This window comes from Periophthalmus magnuspinnatus, chromosome 8 (assembly GCF_009829125.3).
Source record: "Periophthalmus magnuspinnatus isolate fPerMag1 chromosome 8, fPerMag1.2.pri, whole genome shotgun sequence".
Classification (NCBI taxonomy): Eukaryota; Metazoa; Chordata; class Actinopteri; order Gobiiformes; family Gobiidae; genus Periophthalmus; species Periophthalmus magnuspinnatus.
The window spans coordinates 3,321,264-3,342,051 of NC_047133.1; positions in this window are offsets into that span (position 1 = coordinate 3,321,264).

The window sequence follows — 20,788 nt, forward strand, 5'->3', positions numbered from 1 at the left end:
AAACTGAAACCACTGCTGCTCCAGGACAAGCTAAAGGTAACAAGACAAGATCTGTGACATCAACCTCTCCAAGCACCGATCACTCACTCAACCCACACATAAATCAAAGTAGAATAAGAAACCACAGCCAACCAGTGGTCACAAGTGGTACTGCAGTAACACATCTCTCTGAAAACAAAGGAAAATCATCCTTTTGAGGTTTTCATCTGACGTAAGATTGACATTTCTCCCCGTGCACGCCGCTCACTACACATTAAAGTAGTCCCGTTCGGTGCGTAATCTGTGTCCATGGGAAATTACCCACAATTCATCATCTCAGGTTAGACACTCAGGAGCTACGGGGAGCGGGAACGACGTAGTTAGCTCCTCCCTTCAGTTAGATACAAGCCAATGTCCAACAGTAATCTGAGCAGAACTGAAGAAGAGTCTTGGACGAGCAGCGAAACGTCTTCACTCTAAAACGCGTCATCCAGTTTGACAGAATTGCTTTTTTCTTTTACCCTAACCACATGTGAACGTATCCACAATGCTAAAAGTAACCAAAACTTTGACAGTGGAACGATACTTGAGTAAAATGGGGCTGGGTATCATTAAGAAGTTGCCGATACGATACATATCTCCATACAGTTCACTGTCGTTTCGATACGATACAATACGATATATTTCAAATTGATTCGATAAGATTCGGTGAAAAATGACAAGCTTTTGGGACATTTTCACAATGAATAAATATTAATGTTAATTTTTTATTTAGCTTTAGATGAATGAACATAAAGTGCATTTTGTTTTGTGCATTTTACACATCAGACTGTTCCATTGTCCAGTATTTCTCATCCACAGTGTATCCGAGCTCCAAATTTACATTTACACAGGGACATGTTGCAGTTTAACGGCTCTGAACGATCACAACATATTCACTAAATCAAACTGTGACGCTAAAAGTCTTTGTTAAACCAAAATTTATATGAAATAAACCTGTTTTAATCATCAAAACAGTGAATCAAATGTCAAATATTCTGCATGTTCTGCGTTCCTTTCTCTCCCTTATATAACTTCAGTACCATAGTCATCCATTTTCTGTCTTTTTTTTACAATATTTGGTCTGATAATGAACCCTGTATCTGAATTACAATAAAAAAACAACGTTCTGTCCTCTAAAGAAGCCACACAAATGTAGCGCTGTGACAGAATAATTTGGTAAAACATGCAAAAAGACACTTGTGATACATCGATACAGCAGCCCACAATATCTATACTGTACCATTAAATAAAACTACACGATATTTTGGATATTTTTGCACCCCCCTACTGTCAAATACATTGCTCAAGTACAAGTAAAAGTATGACAATAGCAAAAAAAGTGTCCAGATTTGTCGCTCGTGCCCGCGTAGCTCCTCCCCGTGTACGTGTGAACGATGGCGACGGCTTTATTCCTTTACTGTTATTGTGTAATCTGCTGTAGCTGCATAATGGCCAATCAACTCCAATAGGATGCTAATGCGCGCCCGGGTGTGCGTTAGCCGCGTGTGTGGGTGCTGTTTGATAAGGCGCTAAATGAGAAGCAGAACTGGAAATTGCCTTAGCCGTTTAGCCTGCTTATGATTATTGCATTGTCTGGGCTTCTCATAAAAGGATCGCTATCGGAACACGGCGCATGTCTTGTGTTTTTTTTCCGCGGCTAAAAGATAAACGCGCTTGGCTAATTGCTCACACATGTTCGGGTATTTATTACAAGCGTGCGAGCGGTTGTAGCGCGTTAGCCGTGTCTCTGCGGGTCGTGGTAGGTTTGGTCGTAGCCGTTTTTGGTAAATTAAAAGCTCCAAAAAATGACGTATGAGTGAATGCTAATGGGATGATTAGCACGTAGATTCACACACTTTTCACACTTGTTTCAAATGTGTTTATCGTTTTTCTTTGCATGTCAGCCAAAGTCGTTGTTGTTTTTTTTATTTATTTGTTATATAATTCTAACATTGATAAGCCATGAAGAGAGAATTATCCAGAGAATTGTAATTATTAAGATGATTTTGTTGTTAGCTTTTGTTCAATATCCAGAAAAAATGTTGTTGTCTGTCACAGCACAATAAAAAATAAAAATAACAGTAAATAAATAGATAAATAAATGAATGAATAAAAAAAATAGAAAAATAAATAAAATAAATAAAAAATAATAATAAAAAATTAAAATAAATAAAATAAAATAAATAAATAAATAAAAAATAAATAAATAAATAAATAAATCAGGTCACATAATGGTCAAGCAGATTTGTTTTTTGACTGTACAGTTTTGTTCCACTAAAAATAGTGCTTAGATTTGGGAAACTGCTTGGAAATTGCACAGCGATCGTCAAATAACAATATCAGAATCTTTTTTAGTTAATTAATTAAGCGACAAATGTTACAACTGTAGGAAGAATACAGTAAAAAAAAAAAAAAAATCTAAAACAAAAGAATATAAAATTGTAAAAAAGTAGTACCAAAAACACGTGTAATCCCTCAGTCATTGAAAGCATGATTTTTTTTGTTTTATTACTTTACTCTTGAACGTTGTGTTGAATACTGTGCGCCTTAAACACTGAGGTGAACTTGTTTCTCTATAAGAATGCGACACATGTTTATTTTAAGACGTCTTCACTGGAATCTACTACTTCGGTTACATGACACAGCTCTCCATCTTCACGTTGAGGCCTTGTAATAGATCTTTTCAGTGACAACAAGCATCTTTTTACCGACACTTTCCACCCGACTGTACACTGCTAACGGTAAAGAGCTATGGAAAATGAGTTAAGTCCGTAATAGAACCCGCCTTCTATAGATAGAACCTTTCTCTGACTGTAAATACTGGAAAAACGCCCTTGAAACTTCTGTCTGTAACTTCATTCATCTGATAAACTTCTTTCAACTCTCTACCTGGTCTGCAGTCGCTTCCTTCACGATTACAGTCGCCCAGGTCTGATCCAGAGCAAAAGACGAAATTTAAATCTGTCAACTGGACGAAACTTTGTAGGAGTGAAGATGTTTCGCTGCTCGTCTAAGTTGCTTCTTCACTTCTGGTCAGATCGCTGCTGCTGCTGGACACTGCCATCGTTTACAGTTTCAGCCTTAACGACCCTATTCAACCTGTAACGGCTGCCTGTTGTTCTCTTTGTTTCTGTTTGCTTTGGGTCTGAGGATAAAGTTGCACATCGGTCACGTCATTACATATCTCTTTTCCGCCTTCAAAGCACTCAGAGCCCAAGGACACAACAACAGGATTCATCTGTGGGAGTTGGAATCGCGACGCCGACCTGTGAGTCACTGGATCTGACCGCTCTATCGATGACGTTTACGTGGAACCGCCAACCTTCGGATCAGCGGACAAACACGACCAAGATTTAAGGAGCAGGACAGTAAGAAACACAACCCAAACTGCAGTGAAAGTACACGGCCCGGGATAATCATACGACGTCCTCCATTAGACTCTAAGCCTGATGGACAGTCCGTCAGGTGCTGCTGCGCCGGGTGGATTATTATCATTTCAGGGGCCACAGGGTAAACCAATCAGAGGAACACATGCGTTTGACTGGAGCATGATGTAACCTCATTGTCCTGATTAATACGTAAACACTACGCAATTATTAATGACTAATACAACACAAAATCAAACGAGTAGAGCAGATTTCGTCGATTAGTAGCGTGACGAAAATACAATTCAGTCATTTCATATTTTCATGCCATTTGCTGTATACAGTATGTTCTCTGTGCAGTAAAAGAGGAGTCTACTGCAGCTGCCATTTTGATTTAAGCTTATTTATTTATTTTTATTATGTTTTTATTTATATTTCATTTTATTTGTTTTATTTAATTAAATGTATTTTTTTAATTATTTATTCATTTACTTATTTATTTTTTAAAGGATATCTTTTTTAACTTTATGCATGCCTTTATTTGTATTTATAATAGCTATATTTCTACTTTTTTATATATATACATTATTATTATTATTATTATTATTATTATTATTATTATTATTATTATTCAGTGTTTCATGTTGCACTTTATCACTGAAGTAAGTTCTAGTTTGTGAGCTGCATTCACTGACAATGGCAATAAAAATCTTCTGATTCTGATTTGGAAGAGAATACACCGTTAAATATTTTATGGATCACCACCAAACTGACTTTTGAACCAGGCAAACCGTTTCACGATTAACCTGCGGACTTCTCCCCGTACTAACCCGCCATTTAACTTGCAAACACCATCCCACCGCAGCCACCGTCAACCTTAAATCTCACCATTGATATTCCACCCCACACTTTGCTTAGCCATGCAGAAAGCGAAGTCGAGAATGCGGCGCGAAGCCAATCCCGCTCAGATCCGTTTGTGCTAAGGAAAAGGACGAGATAGGTTATTCCGTGCGCGCGCCGCCGGAATGTGACGCTCCACAAGTTAACAAGGTCATCGGAACGTACAGCGCGCAAACCCGAGATGACATTTTTAGTCTCGGTGCGCGTTGTTGACGACGTATACGGGAGCGTGTTTGTATGTATGTATACGCGCTGTCACTTATGCTGTCCGTGCGCATGTGTCCGGCGTTGTTTGGTCAGCGGAGTGGAAGGGACGCGGGAGAGTGTGGGGCGTAGAGGGTTTCTCTTTGTGTTATATTGGGATCGCAGAGACTTCCACAGTGCTCTACGGGAGTTATTTTTAATGCACAACAAAGCTGGAGTTTCCAAGTAGGTCACAAGACGCAGCAACAACGGATGTGCGCGCGCGGCGAGTGGGGAATAGCGAGTCTTACGGGCGAATATAGGGCTAATACAGTTACACATTTGGTCGTGTTATGATGTGACCTTTTGGTTTGGAAGCTTTTCGTGTCATATTCCCAAAACACGGAAACCGAACTGAACGTTACACCGAACCGTAAGGCGTTTTCCCGTATCTTATTCCCATCTTCTGTCACTTTCGAAGCGAGATACCTTTGTCATCGATTCCCAAACGCACAGGCTTTCCGTCATCTCAGTTCTCCGTCGGTTCTCGTCCGTCGCAGCAGAACCGACAAACTCTTCTTCAACTCCTCAGTCTCCTTTCGTTTGCGACTCACGTGTCAGCGAGATGTAAATGTAAGGATAGCGTTGATCTATCTTTTAAAACGGAGGTGCTCAGAGGTCGTAATAGAAGCCGTTCAGAAAATAAATGAATGAATAAAAATACGTAAAGATTTGCACACTGTTCTATTAAACAAAATCTAAATTACGGAGAGACACAAACATGAAATTCTTGCTAATTCTTGTAAGTGCAGGGTAAAAATGATGAATACATTAGGTCCGAGGTGTCCAAACTTTTTTTTAATCGAGGGCCACAACTCAAAACATACTCGAATCAATGCAGTACGGCGCTTTTATACACAGCTCTGACAGAGCCGGTGTGTTTTATTAAAGCTTGAAACACATTAATTTTAGTCTGTATCGCACTGTAATGTGATGTATGAGGTTATCGTGGTAGAAATAGTTTAATTTGCTGTTAAAAATACTGCTTATGATCAATTGGGCCGGTTCAGCAGGACGTCTGAGGGCCAAAAAAACTGGTGTGCGGGCTGCATTTGGCCCCTGGACCATAGTTTGGACACCCCTGTTTTAAAATAAGAGACTTTTATTCGTCCCGCAATAGAGAAATGACAGTGGTTCAAGCGTTTTACATCAGAGAGACTTTTACTGCGTTACCTTTTATTTAAATACTCTTAGAATAATATGTTACATGGTGTTTTAGAGTTTTATTTTGGTAGTCAAGTGGGAACTGTTGTTGTTTTATCTGGTTCCGCTCGGTCACTTGATAGAGACGCACGCCCCGTTTACGAGCACAAGTGCGGCGTGTCGTCTGAGTATATTAAAGTTAAAATTAAGTTACTCAAAGTGTGTTAAAGTTCATTCTACCTCCTGTATTTGGGTCAGCCAGAGAAATATGTGTGTGGTCATTTTCATGTCTTTTTTTATACACTGCCTGGACAAAAACAAAAAAAGCCTCCACCTGGATTTAACTGAGCAAATATGTTGGTGTTGCTGCAGTTGGTCCGGTCGAGGTTCAGCAGAATGAGGTCAGCTGACACCTGAATATACTGAATGACCAGGTTATTACAGCAGTGGATTTTTGGGAATATTCCAAGATGAAAATGTCACGATTCAACAGGATTAAACTGTGAAAGAGAGAATCAGGAGCATGAACACAGAGAGAGAGGGAGAGAGAGAGGGAGAGAGAGGGAGAGGGGGAGAGAGAGAAAGAGAGAGAGAGAAGGGAGAGAAAGGGCGGCTGAGGGAGAGAGAAAGAGAAGCAGAGAGAGACAGAGAGAGGGAGGGGAGAGAGAGAGAGGGAGAAGCAGAGCGAGAGTGGCACAGAGAGAAAGAGGGAGGGAGAGAGAGAGGGGGAGAAAGGAAGAGAGAGAGATGCACAGAGAGAGAGTGAGAAAGAGGGAGAAACAGAGGTAGAGAGAGAGAGACAGATAGGGAAAGAGGGAGAGGTAGGGAGGGAGAGAGAGAGGGAGCCAGAGAGAGAAAGAGAAGCAGGGAGACAGTGGCACAGAGAGAGAGAGAGAAAGAGGAAGAAGGAGAGAAAGGAAGAGAGAAACAGAGAGAGAAAGCAGGGGGGGGGGGCAGAGGCAGAGAGAGAGAGATGCACAGAGAGAGAGAGAAGGAGGGAGAGGGAGAGAGAGGGAGAGACAGAGACATCATTTTCACACATGGATCGTCCACCACAGAGTCCAGACCTTAACCCCATTGAGAATCTTTGGGATGAGCTGGAGAAGCTTTGAGCAGCGTCAGACTCGACCAGCATCAATGCAACAGGAGAAACATTAATGCAACACTGGATGGAAATAAATCTGTGACGTTGCAGAAGCGAAATCGAAACAATGCCACAGCAAATTATGTAAATGATTTTATCTCTGCGGTGACGTCTGTGGCGTTGGACCTTGTGGACATCAGCGACCAAATTTGCACATGAATCAGAAAAATTAAAGATTTATGAAGCCATCAGTAAAATAAGTCACTCACACACACATTCAAACATCAGAAAGGTGTGTTAAGTATCTAAAAAAACTCAAACGAGCCAACATCCGGTGTATTAATTTTGAATGAAACAAGTAATTGAAAACTAGGAATTGGTAAGACTTTGCATTACAATTTCTATCATTACATTTTTTTCTATTCTTTAAAACATGTGTCCATATTATGCTGTTTTCTGATTTTCGGTTGTTTCCTCATCAAAAACACACCCAGAGTTGTGTCGTTTCATTCCATCATGTCAACACACACCATGTACACTTGGGCTGACTTCTTCTCTCAAACTGAAAACACTCTGTTCCACCTTGTGACGTCATCATGTGGTGATACAGGAAGTGCTTTACTGTGTTTTTAAACTCCACACACCTTCACGAGAATAATTTAGATCATTTCAATCTCGCTGAAGGACACAAAAACTGTACACACCGGAGAAACGTGGGATCGCAACCGTCAACCTTCAGATCGACGGGCAAACGCGCTGACTCTGCGTTTGTCAAGATTTGTCACGTTATTGTAAAATTTGCTTCTTAGTTAAACTTAGCCTTTGTTTCTTTTGTTTAAAACCTGCACGCTACCTTTTGTTTCAATATTTTCGATCCCTTTTGTTTAGTTTACCCTTTTACAACCTTGTTCATTAAATTACTTCTCATTTTTCCAGCTTTTTTTTTTTGTTTCTCCCCTGACCCTAAACAAACTGGGCCAATTTTGACGCAATTGGGCTTTACAATCCGTCACTTTTTGAGTAGTTTTCACGAGTTAAATTTATTTTGTAAGCAGTTCATGATTGGATATTGTTGGAAGATACTTTTATTTATTTCAATCTATTTTACTTTCCTTTAATCATATCATCAAACATATACAAAAATGCATAAAGTAAGTACTGATTCCACACAAACGAGTCCATACTTTTGTTACGATTAATACTGATACTGTTTTCAGACAAGTAAAGAGAAAACTCCAACTTTGATTCAACTTTCACTTTCAGCTTTTTTTTTTTTGTGTTTCTCCCCTGACCCTAAACAAACTGGGTCGTAACAGGCCAATTCCACACACCTTCACGAGAATAATTTAGATCATTTCAATCTCGCTGAAGGACACAAAAACTGTACACACCGGAGGAACGTGGGATCGCAACCGTCAACCTTCAGATCGACAGGCAAACGCTACACGACCTACTCCCAGTCGTATAAAACAAACGCGAGCGAATACTGCAGAGACAGGACGCATGTGACATATTCAAATAAGAAAACCTAGCGGCTGCCGTGAATATGAAATACGCAGAGGAGTTGATGAGTTTCCAGCTGACAGGTGTTCGGATGAAAACAGCTGATGAGAGCATCTGGGAATCAGTGGGGATTGTTCAAATCACACCAGCGTTCTTCATAAATAAGAAATGATCTTCCACTCAATTATTCACACATTGTTCGTAACTGACAACGCTACAAACAACATTTGCCCAGGTGTGGACGGCGGCCAGAACAGGATCCCACGTGAGGCGTTTACAGCGAATCCACGAGAAACGTTTGGCTGGTTTAAAATGCGTCCATATGCAGCGTGTTTGTGTTTGAGGTGTAGATGTTTTGGGCGGATGTAGACGAGACTGTGAGATCAGAACAAATCCAAACCCAGTTGCATTTGTAGTTTTTTTTTAACTCATTGCACTGATCGATTAGCCAAATTTATACAGATTTTTTTGAGGAAATGATCTAATGTCAACGAAGGAGATGTACGAATTACGAATTACCATCGATTAACAAACCAAAGATGTTTCAGGTACAAGGACACGATGGAAATAAACTAACAACTTTTCAACTTGTGGGTGGAGCTGGAGATAATGTTAATAATAATAATGTTTAAAAGGCTTGAACCGTGAGTGGAAACATGTACAGCGGTCCCTCGTTTATCGCGGGGGTTACGTTCTAAAAATAAGCCGCAATAGGCGAAATCCGTGAAGTATCAGCTTTATTTTCACAATTATTCTCTACGTTTTTGTCTGTAAAACCCCTCACCACACACTTTATACACTTTTCTCACACAGGCGTTAACATTTTCTCACATTTCTCTCTCGTTTAAACTCTCTCAAAGTTCAAACCTTCGTAGATTTTTAAAAATAAGTACAGATTTATAGAATGAAACCAGGTCATTTTCCTCCTTCTTTATGTAACGAACTGAAGATTCGTTTATTCCGTATTGGCGCCCCCTACAGCTGCAGAACGTCTAACCTCCTTCAGCGTGTCCAGAAGTCCAACTTTTTCTGCGACGTTAGCATTTTCCTCACCACACACTTTATACACTTTTGTCACACAGGCGTTAACATTTTCTCACATTTCTCTGTTGTTTAAACTCTCTCAAAGTTCAAACGTTTGTCGGTGCAGAACGTTTCATCGACATTGCGAGTTTTCTACCTGATAAAGTCCACAAACATACAGCACTTTAGAGTCACACTGCTAGCAATCGAACATTCTGAACTGTACGGGAGACACGGCACAGAGGAGACGAATAAATAAAAAAGTGTGCAAAATTTCACATAAAAAATCTGCGAAATGGCGAGGCCGCGAAAGGTGAACTGTGACATAGTGAGGGGACACTGTAAACAAAAAATAAATTAAAAAATGATATAAAATAGTAAAAAAGTTGCACAAAAAATATGTAAATAAACATTCAGATGGTAAATGGTCACGTTATTATATAGTGCTTTTCCACTAACTTCAAAGCACTCAGAGCGTTTCACATCAAGGAACCACACACACATTCAAACACCGACGTACGCAGACGCTGGAGGAAAGATAGGTTGAGTGTCTTGCCCAAGGACACAACAACAGCATTCATCTGTAGGAGATTTAAGGAGTAGGTCAGTAAGAAACATCATCCAAACTGGACAGAAAGTACACGGCCCAGGATAATCATATGACGTCCTCCATTAGATTAGAGTGACATGCTATTAATTCATTCATAGTCACTCAGGTGTTTGTCGTTCCTCTGACCACGCCTTTTCGCCCTGGCGCTGCTCTGCTGTAGTGTCGATCCAACGTTTATGTGAATTTGTCTGAACACATTCTGTACTGTACAGGAGACACGGCACGGAGGAGACTGATGGACAATGGTCTACAGTCCAACAGCCAATCAGGACGCAGAACACGATGGTCTACAGTCCAACAGCCAATCAGGACGCACGACACAATGGTCTACAGTCCAACAGCCAATCAGGACGCGGAACACAATGCACGTTCATACTCTAATGCAAATTGCGCTAAAAAAAAATCTGCAAAAGGTGAGCCGCGTTATAGCGAGGGACAACTGTATTAGAATAAACTGTGCCAGCTCACTTAGCCCGATCGCTCCGACGTCGAAACTACCGTACGACATCCACATGGAGCTGTTTCCATACGGATCTCAACCAACAATGTCTCTGATTGGATACAATTGTCCCTTGTTTCCTCATGGTTCTCAAAAAAACTGGTAAAGAGAATCTGGGAAAAGTTTTGCTACTAAAATCTGATATAAAGTAGTTGATTTGTGTAAAATGTTCATGTTCACCAACAGGTTTTAGAACAGCTCTGTTGACGAATTCACTGTCAAGATAAATTAAAATGCAAAATAATACAACTCCGATTACGCTGGCGGAATAAGGTGAATAATGTATCAGCAATGTCGCTCATTTAGTTTGTTTAAATATGGAGTTATTACTGAACTATTCATTTAATTATTATGTAAAACACAACTTCATAATTAGCGTGTGACTACTTTCCTGCCAACTCAATTAAGCCTGCTAACTTCCTGTCCGCATGTAGCACGTGTTAGCATGTCAGCGTGCGCCTCTCCTGCCCATAGCTGCTCATTTAGCCGCTCTGTGTGACATATCTGTGTCATTAGCGCATTAGCTCGTAGCCACAGTTAGCTCGGGGTGACCAACTGTTCCCTGTCCCCCCTTCCGGGCTTTAGCCACTGGTGCAAATACTAGCTACGCAGTGGACACCGTAATTTGCCTCTCCCAGTTCATCCGCGTATCATCGCCCGCTCCTCTGCTCGCCTCGCGCTCGCTAACAGCTTGTACACGGTGCACATGAGTGAGTTTGCAAGCTGGACGATCTATAATTTGCGAGCGCAGAGATGTAGAGGTGATGGTGAGGCGGAAGATCGGGACGGACAGGACAAGATGGAGGAGCGTGAAGGGCTTCGGTCAGCATGACAGAGTCCGGGGTCAAAAGGTTAAGGAGGATTTTCGAGGCAAGCTAGCAAAATATAAATAAATCACAGAAGACTATTAGTAAACGCAAAGGTTATTTTTGGGCATTTCATTGTAACAGTCAATCACCCGCCTCCTGTCTTTTCTCAAACCGTCGAATGTTCACACTGCAGAAAGTAATATGTAAGAATAGACTGTATATATAAATGGACATAGCTAACATGCTAGCTGCCACGTTCAAATTAGCCCCTATAACTACTCCAGCCTCGATGAGCTTCATTTGACTGGAGCCAAGTGCTGTGGGTGATTATCATGATTTAGGTTTTGTTTGACTTGTAAAATTATCCACCAATGAAACAAGATTTTTTTATTTATTTTTTTATATCAAGGAACATACGATTATTATTATTATTATTATTATTATTATTATTATTATTATTATTATTATTATTATTATTATTATTATTGTTATTATTGTTATTATTATTATTTAGTTTTATTATTATTTATCTATTATTATTTTTATTTTTTTTGTGTCATTTATAACATTTTTTCTCTCTTTTTTTTTACAAACGGTTCTGTTCAGCTATGCATTTGACTTAAAACATTTTTAATCTGCGCTCATCTCTTTTAATGTGAATTTTATAATGATTATTTATGTTTTGATTTGTTATATTGTGATTTTAATGTCTTTCTTATTCTGTAAAGCACTTTGTATGACTTGTATGAATTGAGTTATACAAACATACTTGCCGTGCTGTACCTCGCCGTACAAAAGCACAAAACCACCTGCTTTTATGGTCGTTTATTCATTGTCAGTGTAACAGCCCTAGGCCTTAAGTTCTTTTCATTGTTTGTATTTGTCTATTATGTTTCCCGTATGTCCCTGAATCTGTCTTTTCCTCATGAAATCCCGGCTGAGTGAGCATTTCCTGATTGGAGGACGGTTTCCCAGCCTGGCCAGTCCTGGAGCCGCCTCATCTTTATTAAGAAAATGCTGGACACCTGTTCAGGGGCTGCTGGTCTGCATGTGGTCAGTCTGTCATTTTTATGTGTCTCTTTTGTCAATTCATGTGGAAATGACTCTGTGTTGAGACACTCGACTGTCGGTTCTGACTCTGTGTTTGTCAATATTTGTCACGTTATTGTAAAATTTGCTTCTTAGTTAAACTTAGCCTTTGTTTCTTTTGTTTAAAACCTGCACACTACCTTTTGTTTCAATATTTTCAATCCCTTTTGTTTAGTTTACCCTTTTACAACCTTGTTCATTAAATTACTTCTCATTTTTCCATCTTTTTTTTTTGTTTTTCCCCTGACCCTAAACAAACTGGGCCAATTTTGACGCAATTGGGCTTTACAATCCGTCACTTTTTGAGTAGTTTTCACGAGTTTAGATTTATTTTGTAAGCAGTTCATGATTGGATATTGTTGGAAGATACTTTTTTATGTCAATCTATTTTACTTTCCTTTAATCATATCATCAAACATATACAAAAAATGCATAAAGTAAGTACTGATTCCACTCAAACTAGTCCATACTTTTGTTACGATTAATAGTGATTGATTTATATTTCAGACAAGTAAAGAGAAAACTCCAACTTTGATTCAACTTTCACTTTTATAACAAGTCTATTTCACTTCTAAAGGACATGACTCATCATCTCGTTACACCACCACTTTTCCTATCGTCCCTCGACAGTATTATCAGTCCTCAGTGTTCTTGAACAGAACCCGTGAATAACAAATACTTTGAGTTCAGGAGCCGTGGTTATACAGGGCGGCCCAAAAGTCACTGACACTTTTAAATCTTCAGTCGCTCCTTTAATTCTTAAGTTAAACTCACCAAATTTTAGCAGTAGATAAACTGAACCTTCTGAGATTTTTGGCGATATATACGGTTATAATTGTTCACTGACACTTGAACTTATCACTACTTAAACTAGAGAAAGTAAAACTGACCTAATTTTATCGGTTTGTCCCTGAACAGCCCGATCCAACACACTTTGCGTCACATTTTCAGCTTTTCCGGGTTTATGTCTCTTATTTGATCCTCGATATCACGTTTTAAGTCGTTTATTAAGTCGTCTGAGGTTTATTCACAAACACCTTTTCTTTAAGATCGCCCCACAGGAAGAAATCAGGACTAGTCAGGTCTGTGGAGATCACATACTGCCCCCTGTCTTTGAAAAACACTTATTATTCCTTTAATGGCGTTTACGCTCGGGGCATCTCTGGTATTAAAACATCGAATTTGACCCATGTGACTTAAAGTTCCACTGTACAATGAGGGTTTGTTCCTCGGTGCTGTATTTGCTCAGATTAATGTCGGAAGAGTCGTTCTAAATGCTCTGGAAAAATGAAAGAAAACTATTTAGAAACAAAAGAGTTATGGATTTTTTTCAACTGTCAGTGACTTTTGGGCCACTCTGTACATAAACCTCATTCACACATAGTTCCCTGGACATTGGCGGGTACAAAATCCAGTTCACACATGCATCAGTCGCAGAACATTCCCGGGTTTGCTTCGTTCACACATGAAAATGTCACCACACAGCGTAACCACGAAATCAAACGTGTAACAAAAGGAACTAAGATGCGATACAGGTTTTATTCTCTGCATGTTGATACTTTGCACTAACGTCCAGCTGGGGGTATTCTACGTGTATCTCTACTGGCGGAATGTTCAGCAGTTACCACGGTGACGCAACGCACACATTAGCAAAAACAGGCCAAGATAAATCTGAAAACCCATGAACGAAATGGACTTAAACAACACATTTTCAGGAGTCACATGATCACGAGAGTTCATAGTGTTTGATTTTCAACAAAAAGGTGAAACTAACTGAAAAACTGGAAACTAATGACGATAATTTATGCGCGAGAGACTTGTTTAAGCGCGTAAAGCATCTCACCTGTTGTAGTTTCAACCAGTTCAGGTCTTCCTGGTCAGACAGTGCGGAAATAAAGCTCAGATTAAGTCTAACATGAGCAACAAAGTTTCTAACGGAGCAAAAATGTACCTCCAGCCTCTAGGGGTCAGTAGTCGCATGTTCTGACACACCTGGGCCTCACCTGTGCCTGGTAAAGGGGAGGTAGTTAGTGCAGCCGGTGTTACGTATGTGAGGAGGAACAGTGTTTTGACCGTTTTAAGGGAGTGCATGGAAATAAATGGACATTTGACGTGCATCTTTTTGAGTATTGAGCTCATTTTTTTTGGAAACGCGCCTGAAACACCACCAAAAACATTTGCAACCGAGTGGATTTGTGGCACAGGGTCACTTGGCCTCTACACCCAGTAATTAGGTTGCATTTATGCTCTAGAAATTGATGATGCCGTTATCTCAGATGGTGGACAAGGGCCTATGTAACTCTACTGATATAACCTATTGATTTACAGTTTTTGAAAGAAATATCCAAAATAAAACTTCACAAACGTTGAACCTTGTCATTATTTGTTTGGAATTGTATCTGCAACGTTGCCTTATTAATCTCATGTGTTAAAGTCCTTTACGTTGATTACAATTAAAACCAAAGTAGCTGAATAACGGCACAACTTTCTATTGTTTCATGTGGATAGTCTCAGTAAATCAGTAACTGCAGAGATTTTAACTATAAACCAGGTCAACACATCTGCAAACTGACAGTTAAACAGCAATTTCCACTACTGAAGATCAATTTGAAACAACAGGTTCTAGAAAAACGCTGGTAAATCAGTTCTGGTTTCGTTCACACACGACTCTGTTCTGGAAAAATGCAGGAAAATTCCCAGATCAGGCTGCACGTGTGAACGCATCCCGACCACAGCCAGCCCCGCTCTCACACAGCGGTCAGCACTAAACTTCACTTATTCCTCTGCTCTCTACCTTCTGTTGCAGTCCCGCTGAGCCAGACTTTAAATTTCTTTTGACATCTGATCTTGTTATCTTGTTTTTGTGCCACTGCTGGCTCAGAAAACTACAGACCTGAGCAAACAGCATGAAATACTGCAACGCTGGAATGGAATATGAATGTCTTTTTTATTGAATGTGATGAATCTGTCAAGTTGTGAATGTTATTTTCAGTCTGTTTTGATGCTGTTGATTAAGGATGGACAATAAATCTGTATTAATATCGGCCAGTTTGCACGTTTTTGGTCCTACCCTCACCTAATGACCTTTGGATAATGGACCAAAAGGAAAAGATTGCGGATACAAGCAATCGAAATGAGTTGATTGACACCTTGGGATCCCACGGGAGGATCTGTAGGACGTGTCTGGGGTGATGGAAGTCTGGGAGTCTCTGCTAAAACTGCTGCCCAAATGACCCAACCCGGGATAAGTGGAAGAAAATGGATGGATGTTTTTTTATATTTGTATTGCTGAGCTTTCCCGATATAGTAAGTATTTTTCAAAGCCGCCCGAGTATCTTTGTGTCATTCCCAGTTAAAAAAGAAATAAAAAATAGAAGAGAAATGCAGCTGAAAGATTGCTCTATGTTACAATCATTAAAAAAATACAGTGACATCCGTAAAAATATCAGTTATTGACCAAAACAGACAAATATAAGTTATTGGTATCGTCTGAAAAAGTAGTGGACGATCCCCGTAGTTCATCAAACCCTCAGCTACGTTAAAAAAAAAAGGTCAAATTGAAGTTTTGCTCATAAACACAATGACTTTAGGTTAATTTACAAACACTTTGAACTAACAGATGACCCAAAACTGAAAGAAAACTCAGGTGAAGACGACAAAAAGGTAGAAATATCGACACTATAATCGAGCTTGAACAGATTATTAACAGGCATTTTACGCTAAAGTATCACATTTTGAATTTCAATGAGGTGAGCTTTGGTTCCTGTCGTGTGGATGTGTTCAGGTAATGACTGCGCTCACATAAACCTATATACATGCAAATATGAAGCAGAGCAACGGGGCAGAACAGTAAATCAGTGAATTATACAGATGAGATAGAAAAACACATAGATATTGTTCCGCCGTGACCGTTTTGCAGAAAAAATGAGACTTCCATCTTTCAATTAAATTAATATTGCACATTTAAAACAGTCCCAGCTGCTCAACGTGCTGCGCATAAAACAAATATACAATAATAAGTCTAACTGGTGTTAAATGCCAGGGAGAAGAGTTAGGTTTTCAGTCTAGTTTTGTGTGTTAAAGGCTGAGAGGATCTGACAGGCAGAGGGCGCTGTTCCATAGTCTGGGCGCTGCCACAGAAAAGGCTCTGGGCACAGCAGGAAGTTCTGATCAGCTGACCTCTGACCTCAGGGCTGCAGTAACTCCCTCAGATAGAAAGGACTGTTACGTGCTGCGCCTCTTTGCCCCAGTATCTTATGTGTATTGTATATTTATGATTGTTTTGGGGCGTGGCCGGTCGCTTTTTGTGTTTGACCTGGTGAGAGCGACTGTCCTGTTTTCGTTTTTTTGTTTGATAAGGTTAATTTGGACATGGTTTTGGTTTGAGGTTAGTGATGTCTGCTTCCTTTTGTTCTGTTTGGCTCATCAAGCTCACCTTTCTGTTGTTACTTTGTTTTTTTGGGGCACGGGAGGTGGTTTTGGGCATTTTAAAGTAACAAACAAACTTAAAATAAACTATTTAACTTAACCTGTTTGACTCTTGTGTCCTACCTGGGTCGTAACAAGGACCCATAGAGCAGAGCAAACTCATTTTCACCGACAGCCACATCAGCAAAATGGCCGCCATCAAGGGCCAGATGTGACTGTGCGGCAGGATAAATGTCACTAAATGTAAAATAACTTTTAAACTTGTTAAATAACTGTTTCTGTATTTATTACTTATTCAAGTTGCAAATATTACGTGTCCGTGTAACTCCGTGTAACTGTGTATTTTCTGATAAACTGACATTTTTAAAAGTGTGTATCTGGTCAGGACCTTCAGCTCTGCTTCAAAAACAGACTTTTTTAGCTTTTTAATTATTTGACAATGTGTTGTTTTTCTTGCAGTCTAACTTTTTCATACTTAGCTCCGTGTTTGGAGTCAAAATGTCGAGGTAGATTGTACCGACCGCGCCTCATAACACAAAAAACATACAGATTTTCCCCTTAAAGCACAAACTTGTATTCACCTTTAGCACCTTTCTTGAAACTTCCTTCCACGCTGACAGTTTTCCTCTTCCTGAACAATTTGGGATGATTATTTGCAAATATTTCTCAGTGTCACTTGTTGGGAAAATCTCATTTGTTTATTGTCAATGCAAACATTAAAGCAGCATAGACTTATTTTAAAATGACAGTCAAGCCTTAATTTACCTTCTCACGGGCCACATAAAATGACGAGGTGGGCCGCATTTGGACCCCGGGCCTTGAGTTTGACATATGTGCCATAGAGTGAATCATAAAAGTTGTTAAATTGTTAAGAAAACTCACTAAAAAGGCCATGGATTTCTTTCAGACAGATATATTTAAGCAGCTCTTATGGTAAAAATGAGACCTCTGTGTGTTGCCTATATCAAATTATGAAGTGTTTTATCATCCGAGAATCAGAAAGTACACTGTTAGCATGCTAATATATGTATGAATGCATAATGTAAGTGAGGAGTAACTAGAATAAACCGATTTAAGACAGTAAAAATCAGGTACAGCGCTTTTAAATGAGACTCCAATGATGTTTCTCATTTGACATTATCGTTCTCTGTTCTATCGCCACTACAGCAGCAAAACCGTCACCCACTTCAGCCTCTCCATCTCCTCGTTTTCACCATCACCTGTCCAGTTTAGTCCCAGATTAAGCCTATAACTGTTGAAAATCTATCGCACAAAACACCTAAATACCCGACAGTCTTGACTTTGAACCAAAATGTTAAAGTTACACTCTGACAAATGTTCTCTCTTCTAAAGTTGAACTATTTCCTGACACTTCTCTCGCCTCCACCTCTCCCCTGTTGACTTTCAGTGCGCGTTATCCTCACATCCCCCCATCCGCACCGACCTTCTGAATCCTTTATCGTCTTCTCGCTCCTATCTCCTTTGAGCGGTGTTCTCTCTTCTCCACCTTTCCTCCTCTGTCTCATCTTTTTTATCGGTTGTACCACCACCACCAATCTCTTTTTCCCCTCCTTTCCCCAGGATATATGTGCGTACAACAGGTTCTCACAGGTTTTTTTTTTGTGCTAATTACACGTTTACTCAGTTTAAATAATAGTTAGCTTCTTTCTGAAACTTGCGTCGCGTCACGTAACTATAGAAAAACTGCAACAAATTCACAAAATCTTGAACAACTCAAGCTTGACATTACAAACATATCAGAAATTAATTGTAAAATAAAATACACATCAGAAGTATTCCTGTCGTATTTGCCTCCGTCCTGTTTTCTATCTTTCGTTTTGGACATTTTTGTGGAGCGGTGGAATTAATTTGGCCGAGGTGACTAATAGCTCGGTTGCTAACGAGCGTCAACAGAAAAGGAGGGGCGCTAGCAAAGCATTCTGGGATGTGTAGTATTAATGGTGCACGCGATATGCACAGTCGGGTCAGCTTTAATGCACATTTGATATGTTGTCACGGGCCAAATGTAATCACACCGTGGGCCAGATTTTGCCCCTAGGCCTGCGTTTGACATTTGTGCCTAAGATGAACATTTTCTAAGGATCTCTGTGTCTTTTTCTCCTCTTAAACAGTGATATATAGATGCCAGAGGACTTACTTGGACAGTTTGGTTTCTCTGTTCAAGGTTGTTTCTGGTGTTAAGTCAAAGGTGAACTACGTAGGATAAGTTTTAACTCGTCATGTTTTCCAGTTCACACGGTTTAGAAGCTCCAGTCCCAGTGAGATGAGCACATTAAAGGGACATCATTGACTTTTTGTGGAGAGGCAGGACAGAGTACACAAAAAGTCTTCTAAAGAATTATTGCTGCTACGTTTTACAGATAGTTACAAAGCGATCTCTGCATATCGAGTGGTCCGTCCCCACAACCTACAATCATCTAAGAAGGTTAACTGCACAGGCATGAAAATGATTTATAAATCAGAGAACTAGAACAAACATTTTAACAGCAAACTGAGCTCCAACAAATGAAGCTTTTTCAGCGCTCACTTTACTGGGTTTGGTGGGGTCAGGTTTGTAGGGGGAAAAAAAGCAAACAAAAAAAACAGGAAGTAGAAGTGAGTTATAAAATGAAATACATCTGTGTACTGTATGTCAACACCAATTCTGTGCAGGGGCAATTTACACACAAGAAACACATTTTTGGGAATTTTAAACCTTCAGTTAACAAAATAAAAGTGTTGTTATTTATTGTTATTAGTCAAATCAAGTTGTGATGTTTGTTAACATTATGGCTGCAGAATTACCTCTATGTTAGTCATATTCAGACAAACAGGCAAGGAGACAAGGAAGCAAGTATGCAAGGAGACAAGGAAGCAAGTATGCAAGGAGAGAAGGAAGGAGGCAAGAAGAAAGGAAACAAGGAAGGAGACAAGGAAGCAATGAGGCAAGGACACAAGATTTGTCACTGTGAATTATTCACTCTGAATTTTGACTGTTGAATTTGAGGACTTCAGAATATCTGTGCTGAATATTTAAAAGGTGAAAAATGTATTTTTAATTTTTAAACACATTGAAAATGTTTACTTGACAGACTTGACAGAGGAGTCTGAGGAGAGTGTGTGTCCCGCGCTGCTCGAGCTGTTGAGTAAAGACATGAGAGTCACATCCAAATGAATGAGCTCAGGTCAACGTCAGCGCTCGACGTCCAGGGCAGAGTAAGTGTCCAAAAAATACACACACTGACCCAGACATAAATTATATTAAGTAATTAAGTGATGTTTCAGTCTAAACTTACTAGAACTACTTTTCTGTGTTTCACTGTTTCTCTGCCTCTTTTCCCTTTTTTATTATGTAGATACAGACAATCAGCACAAACAACTATATTTTGGGGGCGCTGGTCATTAATGTGTCAACGCACAATTAATATTCGGGTAATTAATATGTATTCAACACAATCAATGCATGTTCACTTATCATGTTTGTCTAAAAGTGAACCACAACATACAGCCCAGAGTGATGCTTCGTCTCAAAAGAGCGAGAAAAAGTCCAGTTGGAATTGTTCCATAGTTTGATGCCTGTCCTTTTTCTAAACATCGTTGAAGCTACTGCAGCAGCAGCAGGGCCCGACTCATGGACCCTCGAGTTTAATGTGAAAGGGGGGGGAGGCTTTGATAGATAGAATGGACGACAGACACTGTCCTGTTTAGACTCATTTATTGGTTTATGGAGCGTCTGAGGCCATGAGTGGTTTTCTCCACAGAAACAAGAAGAACGATGTAAATTGCTCATGCTGTGCATTGCATTGCTTTCATTCTGATCTGCAAATGTTTCATGAATATCTTTAATTTGTATAAAAATAAGTTAATGGTTCACATGTGAGTGTAAATTCACATGACTTCAGCTCATTGGTTCAGCCGCTCAAACTTCAGTGGTTTCATCAGGAAATGCACTGCTCATCTTCTGACCAGACCCAGACGATTTCCATCCTGACCTTTGACCAGAAAGAACAAAGAGACAGGGACAGAGCATCTCCTCTTCAGAGCACTGCTTCAGTAATTATTAAATAATTA